Consider the following 13,053-nt stretch of genomic DNA (forward strand, 5'->3'; position numbering starts at 1 on the left):
TGAGTTAGGTTTTTCTTATTTATTTATCCAAATGAATGTTGCAACTACACCATTTAGTCATCTTCATGTAGCCAAGACTTTGGTGATCAGATATCTGGGATCAAAACAAACTGCCAGCATTGCTTACTATGTACTTTTATAATGTTTCTGCAAGTGTTCCAAACTGCATTTTGCAATGTCTATACTTTGAATGTCAAATTACAAACTTCACATAAATTTGACATATTTACAAAGTACACTAAGATTAAGATGAGTTTGTTGCCAAACCAAATATATAAGAAATAATTTATTTGTCATGAATTAAGTTTATGATATTTGAAGAAATGTGTGACCATGCCCCAGTCAGTGAAAGTGTGTTTCCTACCCCTAGGCTCCAGAGGGTTAATTATTGTGAGCATGGCTCAGCGACCCACTATTAAAATACTTTATTAGAAATATTATAGTGTGTGTGTGTATGTGTGTGCGCCCGCGCCTGTTTGCTAGCCTGGCGCCGCTGAGTCATGTGACAGCTGGGAGCAGCAATTGAGAGCAGCAGCGCGAACACACAGCTGCGGTGCATTCGGGAGAGAGATTGAAACTTATAAGTATCGATCTCATTAAACTGGTATTGATCAATATAAATACCAACATTATTATCGATATTTGGATCGATCCGCCCACCACTATCGGACAGTATTGCTGTGTTATAATCACTTCAGCATAAATGTTAAACCTAGTGATTCTGTTTCTGTCATGTTGTCAATATCAAACAGTAAACGTTGTAATGGATTGTTTCTATATATGTGCTTTTAAACAGTATGCCTGCATGTGGGGCTAACAGAACACATCTACCCTATAGGAATACATATATACTATAAACCTGTTGTGGGTTATAAAGCCAAATAAGGAAAAATAACAGTGGGCTATAGGTAGCATAGTGAGCACATTAACGTCGCCTCGCTGTTGAGAAACATGGCGCAGACATCGGGGGAATGTCGAATCAATGTTCGGTAGCGATGTTTCTGCAACAGAGATGCTTTGACGATGGATTTTCAAGGATCGCGGAGACAATGCCAATGCCTGGTAGTTATATCATTTTAGTGTTGCAGCTGTGACAGTGCGAAACAATACAACTGACAAATTGTCAGTAAGGTCGGATGGCGTTAGATCATAAACCGGAAATTAGCGGAACAGGACGCATTTGTAACTTAATATTTTAACGAAAGACAAAAGTAACAAGTCCATTTAAATTTCGGTACTGTTAATTGTGTTATTTAACTTGAAAGGGTATTTTACGGTGGCCCCTAGAGACAAAACACACACAAAAGAAAAAGCAGAAACAAAATGAAAATGCGCAGCAAATTAAAAAAACACACAAAAGAAAAAGCAGAAACAAAATGAAAATGCGCAGCAAATTAAAAAAACACACGCAAAAGAAAAAGCAGAAACAAAATGAAAATGCGCAGCAAATTAAAAAAACACACACAAAAGAAAAAGCAGAAACAAAATGAAAATGCGCAGCAAATAAAAAAAACACACGCAAAAGAAAAAGCAGAAACAAAATGAAAATGCGCAGCAAGTTAAAAAAACACACGCAAAAGAAAAAGCAGAAACAAAATGAAAATGCGCAGCAAATTAAAAAAACACACGCAAAAGAAAAAGCAGAAACAAAATGAAAATGCGCAGCAAGTTAAAAAAACACACGCAAAAGAAAAAGCAGAAACAAAATGAAAATGCGCAGCAAGTTAAAAAAACACACGCAAAAGAAAAAGCAGAAACAAAATGAAAATGCGCAGCAAGTAGACAATCCCAAACCGGAAGTGCTCCACCACGCTAGGGGGCGCGGTGAGCTCATGTGGCACAGTCGCTACACAGTAGTGATGGGAAGTTCGACTGAATTAACTGATTTGATTCTTTCGAGCTGTCCGTTGTAATGAATCGATTCTAAAATCGATTCTGTGATTCACTTTTTTTCCGTCTTTTTTGCGCCTGACCGTATGAGTCAACGAATCATGGGATCGGATAATAAATCAAACGGTGTCTCAAGGTTACGTTATTTGACTGAAAGATGGGGCTGGTGTTAAACAAAAATGTTCAGCTTGACTATTCACAATAAAAAAAACAATATATAAAAAGCAGAAAGGGTGCCGATGCTGAATAAACACGCGTGTATATATAGTTCTTATTTTCTTGACTTTAGCCAAATTCATGTGCATGAGTATCAAGGACTACATCACAGTTAACAACTGCAATATTACCAATACAATCACACACACATACAATGAGCATGAGTAAACTTGCATACGTTGTTGTGTAAACGTCAAAGTTAATAAATATCTTTGGTTTTTGATGAAAGACATATGGTTTTATTATGCAGAAATGCAATAATTTACTGTTGTGATAAATGAACACAGGGCTGCCAACTCTCACGCATCTGGCGTGACACTCACGCTTTCGGATTCTCACGCTCGTGCAAGAAATCTTACTGCAAATTTATATTATTACATTATAAACCTAAAATTAGCTGCAGCAAAAGCGTTGGGGTAGTTTGCAAACCCTACAGACCATTTACAAGGGAATAAAACTGTCACAAAGGTGTAAATGCGTGTGCGGACTTGTCTGAAATGGAAAATCTCTGGCCAACCGGCTGACCAAAGTTGACAGCCCTGTGAACAGCTGCGTTAATTTTATTCCTTTCAACAGCGTAACTGCATTTCCGCAGCAAATGCCGCGAGGCGGCGAGGGCTCTTGGGATCGGTTCGCAAACCATTCGTTTTAGTCACCGACCGAGTGTCCGAAGTTCGATTTGTTCATCGAACGGACTCTCGGACACTCCGTCGGCGACTCAAACGGATGGTTTGCGAACCGATCCCAAGAGCCATTGCGGCGTTCACAACAGTAAATTATTGCATTTCTGCATAATAAAACCATATGTCTTTCATCAAAAACCAAAGATATTTATTAACTTTGACGTTTACACAACAACGTATGCAAGTTTACTCATGCTCATTGTATGTGTGTGTGATTGTATTGGTAATATTGCAGTTGTTAACTGTGATGTAGTCCTTGATACTCATGCACATGAATTTGGCTAAAGTCAAGAAAATAAGAACTATATATACACGCGTGTTTATTCAGCATCGGCACCCTTTCTGCTTTTTATATATTGTTTTTTTTATTGTGAATAGTCAAGCTGAACATTTTTGTTTAACACCAGCCCCATCTTTCAGTCAAATAACGTAACCTTGAGACACCGTTTGATTTATTATCCGATCCCATGATTCGTTGACTCATACGGTCAGGCGCAAAAAAGACGGAAAAAAAGTGAATCACAGAATCGATTTTAGAATCGATTCATTACAACGGACAGCTCGAAAGAATCAAATTAGTTAATTCAGTCGAACTTCCCATCACTACTGTGTAGCGACTGTGCCACATGAGCTCACCGCGCCCCCTAGCGTGGTGGAGCACTTCCGGTTTGGGATTGTCTACTTGCTGCGCATTTTCATTTTGTTTCTGCTTTTTCTTTTGCGTGTGTTTTTTTAACTTGCTGCGCATTTTCATTTTGTTTCTGCTTTTTCTTTTGCGTGTGTTTTTTTTAACTTGCTGCGCATTTTCATTTTGTTTCTGCTTTTTCTTTTGTGTGTGTTTTTTAACTTGCTGCGCATTTTCATTTTGTTTCTGCTTTTTCTTTTGCGTGTGTTTTTTTAACTTGCTGCGCATTTTCATTTTGTTTCTGCTTTTTCTTTTGCGTGTGTTTTTTTTATTTGCTGCGCATTTTCATTTTGTTTCTGCTTTTTCTTTTGTGTGTGTTTTTTTAATTTGCTGCGCATTTTCATTTTGTTTCTGCTTTTTCTTTTGCGTGTGTTTTTTTAATTTGCTGCGCATTTTCATTTTGTTTCTGCTTTTTCTTTTGTGTGTTTTTTTAATTTGCTGCGCATTTTCATTTTGTTTCTGCTTTTTCTTTTGTGTGTGTTTTGTCTCTAGGGGCCACCGTAGTATTTAGCTATATTACTCCTTACAGCCAAACGTAGTGGAATTATAGTAACGTGTTACTTCCAAAGATTACTAGGCAGCTGTTTGCTAATGCTAACGTTAGCATTGCGTCATTTTGCTTCTTCCACTCTCAGATAAGATAAAGATAGCTTTATTGTCATTGTGTAAATGAAATGAGATGTCTTTAGAGCAAACCCGTGGAGGCTATGTTAAGGATAAAACTGTAAACATGGGTAAACAAAACATAATATCGGCATAAGTGCATAGACCCACCTCTGTATTTTTAGGAAGATTAGCAATACATGAAAATTTCCTTCAAGTGTGGTAAATATTCAGTTTTAAATGAAAACCACATGTGACATATTATCTGTCCCATTGCATTAAGCCCTCCATCAAACCCCCATGAATCCTAACTGAATGGGTCGCTTTTCGCTGTGAATTCTGGGAGTCTGTGCAACGTCGGGACCGCAGCTCTCGCGTTACTTCTAAAAGGGGAAGGAATTATATTCAAAGTCTTTAATAGCGCCCGATTTTAACAAACGACCAAATTATGTCGATATAAACTGTATTGTGTCCTCCTTTATCTGGTTTTGATAATATATCGATATTCCGTAAATATCCGATAAACAGCCCAGCACTAATTGGTCCGTCTTAATTGTTTCATTGTCACCCCGAAACTTGTGTGGATTGCTCCAGAAAACAACCCTGGTTCCATTAGCCCCGGTAAGAATGGCAAAATGATGGCCAGAGTAACTCAACACTTGAAGAATGAAAGTCAGAATAGGGCTGTCTGGTGTTGTTGAGTCTTGTATTCTGTGACAATCATATTGTTTTGGAAGTGTGTGTCTTGGAATACTTAAAAATAAAATGTTCATAAGGGATGGATGGAGTTTTACTTAGAGTAATAGATCGTGTTTGTTACCATGAAACGGTAAACATACGGGGCTCTAATCCACATGGTTACTGTATTGTATAATGGAATCGGTAAATTCTGCTGCTGTGATGTGTTTAAACATCACAGATAATCATTGTGAAATAGTAAGATAACAGGTGAATATGTCCCCATAATGTAAATCAGAAAAGGCAGAATTCTTACTTTAGGTACCCTGAGAGTAAAGAAATAATGGAATTTATGGAAGGCGCAAGATATATGTATATTGGTTTGTATATTTAGTGTCTGTCCTGTGCTGCCTTATGCTGTTTTACACAGTCTTAATTACTTCTGTGTAAGAAGTGAAATTTTCTTTGTGTTATCCATATGTTGACTATGTGCACCTGTCTTTTTATGTCTGCACATTGAGCCTGGAGGTATGCAATTTTGTTCAGCTATGCTTCCGTTGTTGTACTGTTGTATGGTGTGAATGACAATAAAGTTCACTTATATACAGTGTTGGAGCACGGCGTCTCCACCGGGTCCGTGGATGAGAAGAGATTCACAGCTGACACGGGGAGAAGTTGCAAATCACCGGTTTATTGTCTGGCAGATTGCAATCCGGGAGCGGCCGTCTGACATACATTCAGCATGTACAGGAGGAGGCTCTGCCATATGTATCAGTTGTATCCCTTTTAAAGCCCTTTGGGCATCTCCCCCCCTTTCTCGGTACCTTCCGTGTACGTGACAACCGCATGTGTGGTTCCAGCCGGCTCGTACTGTTCTTGGCCTTCTGGAAGGCTAAAAGATAAGTAGGGGCCGCTGATATTCTCTGTCGCCCCCCCTATCTGTTCCGATTAGGTAGCCTTGCCTTGCCGGCGCGCCAGTCAGTTCTTGTTTTGATTAGTTACAGCCTTATAGAATCATTCCCTTTATTTTATTCATTATTCCCTCAATTCCCCCTTTTGATCTCCGCAAGGAGATCACCCTGATTATGCTGATTAGTAATATTTTCCCTTATTTATGAAATTTTGCATTCCCCCTTTTGGTCTCCGCAAGGAGATCACCCTATTGGCGGGGGAGGTGTAGTTCAAAGCTGTCCAAATGACCTTTGCCCCTCTCCGGCCCAACAGGCAGGAGAGGCATCATCTGCGCATAGGAGCTATCCCGCTTCTCTATCACGGTAGTGATGAGACGAACTGACAGTGCGCGCAGGCAGGGAATACAACAACACCCGCAAGTAACTAAAATCGCAGCAAAAGTAGCAAAGGATAATAAAAGCGAGCTCATTAAGCCTTTCCACTGTCCGAACGCCGAGGTCAGCCAAGCATCCCAGATGTTATTGATCCTGGAGTGTGCATGCATCGTTTTGGAGACGGTCCGGAGACCCTCGAGTGCCCTGGTCACTGAGCCGTCTGGTGCTGTGTTGTTGGGAATGTAAGTACAGCATTCTTCCCCAAACATAGCGCACACTCCCCCCTTTAGGACTCCAAAGAGTTCCACACACAATCTGTCCATCCAGCCTAGGAAGGAGGGCAAAAACCCTGAGCTTCAGGGAAATTCCACTCCCAGCCCGCCACAGGCGCAGCCCCCCTTCGGGGTCCATGGCTGGCATGGCTCACAAACCACTAATCATTAACATTTTAAGCATTTTAAGCATCACACATAACACACTTGTTTCCCCCAACATTCCCCTTTTTATCTTGATCTCCATCCTGGTCCTAGTGTTGTCTGGCGGTGGATGAGGTGCTTTTGTTCTTTCTGGTCGTTGGAGCAGGGGTGGACTACCCTGCTCTGGTTGCTCAGGTCAGGGGATTATTCTGCCCCTTCTGTTGAGACCTGAGTTGCGTCTAGTTCAGCCGAACTGACGCCCTGGATTCCTTCCCTAAGGGCCTCCTGGATCTCTGCTGTGGTTCTCCCTGGGTCCTCCGCAGCCGCGCACTGGCTCCAGTGAAACCACGTGTCACGTTTGCCTTTCAGACGAATCGCGTGTGACGTCCTCTCAGTAACCTGGAAGGGGCCCGTCCACCTGGGCTCTGACCACTTCCGTTTGATGACTTTCAGGAGGACCCACTCCGCCGTGTGTGGTTTGGCTGGCTGGTTCTCTGGTCTCGCCTCCTGGATCTGTTTAGAGAAATCTGCAACGAGACCTTGCAAACAATCATAATATGCTCTAGGATTTTGCTCCCCCTTCTCGTTGGGGGTCCAGGTTAACCCTTTCTGGGGTCCTAGGAACTGCCTGCCTGTCTGGAGCTCAAAGGGGGTGAACCCGGTCCCCCTGTTTATGGAACACCTCACTGACATCATTGCCAGTGGTAAAGCGTCAACCCAATTCATTTTGGTCTGCGCGCAGATTTCTGCCAATTTTTGTTTTATTGTTTGGTTCATTCGCTCCACTTTTCCCTGGGACTGCGGATGATACACAGTTCCGAACGCATGTCTCAATCCCAACGCTTTCTCCAGGGTCAATCGGTAATTTGGGTGAACTTCCTCCTCTACCATGATCATCTGTTTGGACATCACGTACCCTGTGACCCTCTTTGCTTCCTCATCTGCGGCCTGATTTCCTTTCGCTACCATTGTTCCTGACCCTTCATGTCCCTTGCACTTGACCACCGCCACTTTTTTGGGAAGCATCAAGGCCTTTGCCAATTCCCTCATTTCTGCTTCGTGTTTTATTGGCTTGTTTCCCGCGGTCAAGAATCCTGCCCTCAGCCATTGGCTGAGTTCCACATGCACTGCGCCTACAGCATATGCTGAGTCTGAGTCTATGGTAACTTCTTTCCCTTCTGCTAATTTCAGGGCCTCGATAACCGCTATCACCTCGGCTCTCTGGGCTGACTGGGCTCCCCCCAGTCTGTCTGCCTTCAAGGTTACATAATCCTGGCCTTGTCTGGCCACCACTGCATACCCTGCCTGCAAACCTCCTGTGTCTGTTCTTCTCTTGCCGTCTTGCTTTCCCCTCTTCCTGCTTGAAAATAACTTTGCATATTTGAGTTAGACACCCCATGTACAACTTCAACTCATAAACCTTGTTTTTTTTCTTTTCTTTTCATAGCACTCCCTCCTTGCGCAATGGTCAAGACCATGCGCATGCATTATTAAGGTGTCAACCACACGACAAAGGCACAACCAAAAATCCATCACAGTCGTGAAACAGACCATCAGAGTCTTTAGCATCCCCTTTGTGTCCACACACAGGCCTCATAAGGCCCCCTCCCGTGGCTGAACTCACACCCCAAGCATGCAGCCTGTTCTTATCAGTATTGCAGCTTAGCTTTGGGCACCTCAACCCCCCTTTCGCTAAGACCTTCAGCAACGGTGGCTTCAGTGCCTGTGTATATAACACAGAGCAGATCACCCACATACTGTAGCAATGTGATTCAATCCATCCAAATCTGCCCTAAGCATGTGTTCACATCCTTGCAGTATCCTCGCATGGATGAACTGCTGACCCCTATAGGTGATCGCAAACAAACACTGTGACTGTTGTGTTAGGGACACACTTAAAAATGCCATCTACAAATCCACAACTGTGAACCACTCTGCACTAGGTGGCACATCTGTTAGCAGGGTGTGAGGACTGGGATCTCCCACTGATTGATCCTCCACTAACTATTTCGCTGCACACAAATCATAAACTAACCTCCACACTTTGTCTCCTGCCAACATTCCTCTGCACTTTATTTCCCTTCACACTGCCCTCCTATCATGCTCCACAGCCACAAACCTCTCAAGTCTCCTACATACTCTGCACTCCACTGACTCTCACCAACTCACCTTCAGTAGCAGCCCACATTCCCTCACACTGAAATCTCTCCATTGCAACAAACAAGTATGTTTGTTCTATGTCCAATTCAGCCTATTGCTATATTGTTCCTGTATAAATGGGCCACACTGTTCTAGAATTTCCCCAACTTCATCAGTAACATCTTCAATCCCTTATGAACTATGCTGTCCCCTATTGAACAACAAATTTTGTCGCAGAAGGCTGTACTGTCCACTGAGCACCTCTACGCCCCCCTCTGTACATTTTATGTCTATCTGCAGCTGACACAAAGCATCTCTGCCTGACAAATTCACTGGGATATGCTCTAATATTAGTATGGGCATATTTACATGTTTGTAACCTATCTGAACTTCCACTAAACAAGATTTTGGAACATACAGGTGTGTCCTGGCTGATCACAGCTCCAGCACACCAGCTGAACCAGCCTGTTCCCCAGTCTCTCCAAAGTCTGGGATCATCAAATTTGTGGGTAAATGGGTGCCCTTTGAGGAAACCCCCATCCATTGTATCTACTCACTCTGTTCCAATTAGGGACCTGAGGCCAATTAGTATCATGGGGGGCCCCAGCGACAGGAGACTGTCGGCTGTCCACAGGCTGCCCCCGGGGCTTGGGTCCGGAGAGACCACTGGTGCCTGGACTTTTTCTTTTTAGCGGTCAGCTCCTCCAGCTGCATCTGATTCCATTTCTTTGTCAGTTCCCTCTCACGCTCTTTAGCAAAGTCCTCCTCCTCTCTCTGAATGCCGGATTCTGCAGGTCCTGCTCCGTCTCAGTGCGCCACCGCTTTTCTTGAGCTTGCAGATAGGCAGCTGGGCTCTCCCCCTCCTTGATGGGCTCCACCTTCATTTTAACCACACTCAGCCGTGGAGGAAACATTAGTCGCAGCTGATGCCAGCAGTTAGCATGGTAACCGTCAAAGTGACATGCATCATTCACAGGAGTCCCTGTCGCCGCTGCCAGGCCACTGCTTCGCAGCAGTCTCTCCATTCCGTCTACCCCCAAAACGCAAGCCAGAACCGCCTTTATGTCCCCCATCGCCAGGAGCCGACCCATAGTTTCCTCCTCAAATGCTTTTATCCATTTTCCGGCCCCTTCTGCCAGAACTGGGAGTCTGAGAATCAGGCCCTCCAGATCTTGTCCTGCCCACGGCACCTACTGTGTCTGTGCTCCGTTCACCCTCAGCGGAAGCATCGGAGTGTCCCTGGTGGGGGGCTTCACAGCCCTCCTGCTTCTCACTATTCTATGATCTGCATTATCCTCCTCTACTCCTTCCTCACTCTCTGTTTCTGTCTCCTTCTCCTGAAACTGACTCCATCCTTTAGATGGAGGGTTAGGGGTGTCCAGCAGATGCACCAGCCCTTCTGCATTACTACCACTTGCTCCGTACCCCACCTTTATCTCACTCCCTTGTTTCTCAGGCCCACATGCCTGGCCTTCTGTTCTTCTCTCACTCCCTCGCAGTCCTTCCTGCACTGCCTGCCGCAGCAATGCACTCACTGCCCTGTATCCATCTAAACAACTTGCCGTTCCGTTCTGCTCCCTACTTCCTTCATCCTTCTGTGTCACCTCACCTCTGAATTCTACCTTCCCCTCTATTACTGGAAACTGACCCTTGTATGAAGGAGGGGGGGCTTCCACTAACGGACACTGACTTTGATATGACAGTGGCCATATTTCTTCCTGCCTCATCTCTTCTTTCTCACCCCCCTTCTTCTCATTTAGTGCCTTTCTCATGGCTTTCTGCTCCCTTCTCCAGGCCTCTCCCTTTGCTTTAAATAACCTCAGTACCTCCAGTTCCTCACTCCTTTTCTTTTTACGCCTTTCTGTGTTCTTATTAGCCTTATGATACTTTATCAGAGTCTCCATCTCCTCACACACTGCCACATCCCATGTGCCCCCTTTAGGCCACTTAGTTACCAGGGCCTTTGTTCTATTCCCCCACTTTTTACACATCTTTTCTATCCTCGCTTTAAGCAGGGGGTGCTCTCTCCCCAACTGCTGTACTGGTGTTTCTGCTGCCTTTACCAGGGCCTGCATTTTAATGCTTTTCTGCACTCTACTGTCACTTGAACTGTTTTCCTGTCTAAAAATGAACAGAGTTCCTCACAGTCAACCCGTGCTCTATTCTTTTTTTTTTTTTTTTTTTTAATTCTCTCCCTGACAGTAGTTACTTCACCTTGATGTGTGGCTCTAAATTATTTATTATTATTTATTATTATTATTATTATTATTTATTTTCTACTTATTTCCTCTCCTAACTAAAATCCCTAACACTGCACCCAATTATCTACGGGCACACATATACTAAAACCTCTGGTCTATAAACTGTTATTTTTCTCACAAAGATGTGCTTTAATACCCTTTATCTCTAAACTTAGTCTCTATAATCCATAAAATCTATTAATCACAATATTTTATTCAAATACATTATTTTAAGATTTAATTATTATTTAATTATTATTTTAAGATTTATTATTAAGATTTTAAGTTCTAAATTTACCAACCCGCACTTCCACTACTGTCAATGACGTTTTATGGAAATGCACAAATGCTCTATCCCGACCCCTGCTAACTTGATCTCTTCTACTTTGTACTTATTTCTGCTTTATACATCTTTACTTGCAACTTATCTGTTGAACAAGGACCCAAAACTGCGGACGTAATTACTTTCCCCACTTCTGCATCAAATTAGCGCTCGCTCTCTGGCGTGCTGCTTCATCCCTCTGCCTAGCATGCTCTCTCTCCGTTTTCCACAGTAATTCTCCCAGTGAGCGTTTATCCTCTACTCGACATCCGGCGCTCCGAACCGCCCCACACATACGCTCCCCGGCATCAGCTACCTCCTTATCCTAGTCGAATGTCCTACTAACAAACACCACCAATACATAAATCAACAACTTCTAAAATAATAAGACTATATTCAAAGCAGCTTACTGTTGTGTCCCCCCTGAACAGGGCACGTCCCACAAGCTCAATCCCAGTCAAACAGGCCCGCTCCCAGCCGAAACCCCCCCGATCTCCAGCAATGTCAACTTGGAAGGGGGTGTTCTGTGAGAACTCCCCTTCGGTTCTGACAAACTGTAAGACCGCAAGCAGTGACAGCAGAGCCACGGGCAAGCTCAACCAACACAGAGCGAGCGGCGAGCACCCTGAACAGGAAGAACCCACAACGCTGCTCACACACAAACCAGTACAACTGCACCCAAGCTGGTGCTTTGATTCACCCTCTCTCTCTTTTTTTTTTTTTTTTAGTTAGAGAGGGGGACCTTATTCCCTCCTCCCAATCTAGAGTTCGGGGTCCTGAATTCCCTGGGTCTCCCACCCAGCTTTTCTACCGCTCGTAAAATTCTATTTCCCTGTGTGGGTCCCGTACCCTCTGCTCCCTAAAATTCTATTTCCCTGCGGGGTCCCGTACCCTCTGCTCCTTAAAATTCTATTTCCCTGCGGGGTCCCGTACCCTCTGCTCCTTAAAATTCTATTTCCCTGCGGGGTCCCGTACCCTCTGCTCCTTAAAATTCTATTTCCCTGCGGGGTCCCATACCCTCTGCTCCTTAAGGTTCTATCTCTCTGCGCACGATACCTAGACACAATGCATACACAACACATAGACAACACAATATATTGTATAAACACAGTGCGTGCAACCTCTCCTCCGTCTTACTTTACCGACGGGCCACTGGACACTTCAAACTGCTCAATTTGACATATCCAATGTGCAGATTTTGATGTAACAGGCTCTGCTTACCACTTCTAGTCGGCGCCTCGCAGTTCTCTGTGTCCAAGTAGGCCGCGTCACCCCTTAGCCGAATCTTGCGAATCTCCTGGGGATCCCGGACGAGCCCCCAAATTGTTGGAGCACGGCGTCTCCACCGATGATGAGAAGAGATTCACAGCTGACACGGGGAGAAGTTGCAAATCACCGGTTTATTGTCTGGCAGATTGCAATCCGGGAGCGGCCGTCTGACATACATTCAGCATGTACAGGAGGAGGCTCTGCCATATGTATCAGCTGTATCCCTTTTAAAGCCCTTTGGGCATCTCCCCCCCTTTCTCGGTACCTTCCGTGTACGTGACAACCGCATGTGTGGTTCCAGCCGGCTCGTACTGTTCTTGGCCTTCTGGAAGGCTAAAAGATAAGTAGGGGCCGCTGATATTCTCTGTCGCCCCCCCTATCTGTTCCGATTAGGTAGCCTTGCCTTGCCGGCGCGCCAGTCAGTTCTTGTTTTGATTAGTTACAGCCTTATAGAATCATTCCCTTTATTTTATTCATTATTCCCTCAACAGTAAATGATTTGATTGAATAGTCAGTTCCTGATGCCAGCATTTGGATTGAGTGGGCTGTTAGCCTTGGTGCACATGAACCTTTCCAGCGTTGCTATTCTCTATAGTAAATGCTGTTCTGCATATCAGGCAATCTGT

General features: G+C 44.2%; 1 long non-coding RNA gene across 1 annotated transcript; it reads right to left on the reverse strand.

Annotated features, from left to right (window-relative positions):
- Positions 1 to 5,426: 5,426 nt before the first annotated feature.
- LOC140582282 (uncharacterized) lies at positions 5,427 to 12,594 on the reverse strand. The gene is made up of 2 exons (XR_011985211.1): positions 12,380 to 12,594; positions 5,427 to 6,970 (listed from the first exon to the last, which is right to left on the reverse strand). It is a non-coding gene; the product is annotated as an uncharacterized lncRNA (long non-coding RNA).
- Between the last annotated feature and the right edge of the window lie 459 nt (positions 12,595 to 13,053).

Source organism: Paramormyrops kingsleyae, chromosome 24 (assembly GCF_048594095.1).
Source record: "Paramormyrops kingsleyae isolate MSU_618 chromosome 24, PKINGS_0.4, whole genome shotgun sequence".
Taxonomy (NCBI): Eukaryota; Metazoa; Chordata; class Actinopteri; order Osteoglossiformes; family Mormyridae; genus Paramormyrops; species Paramormyrops kingsleyae.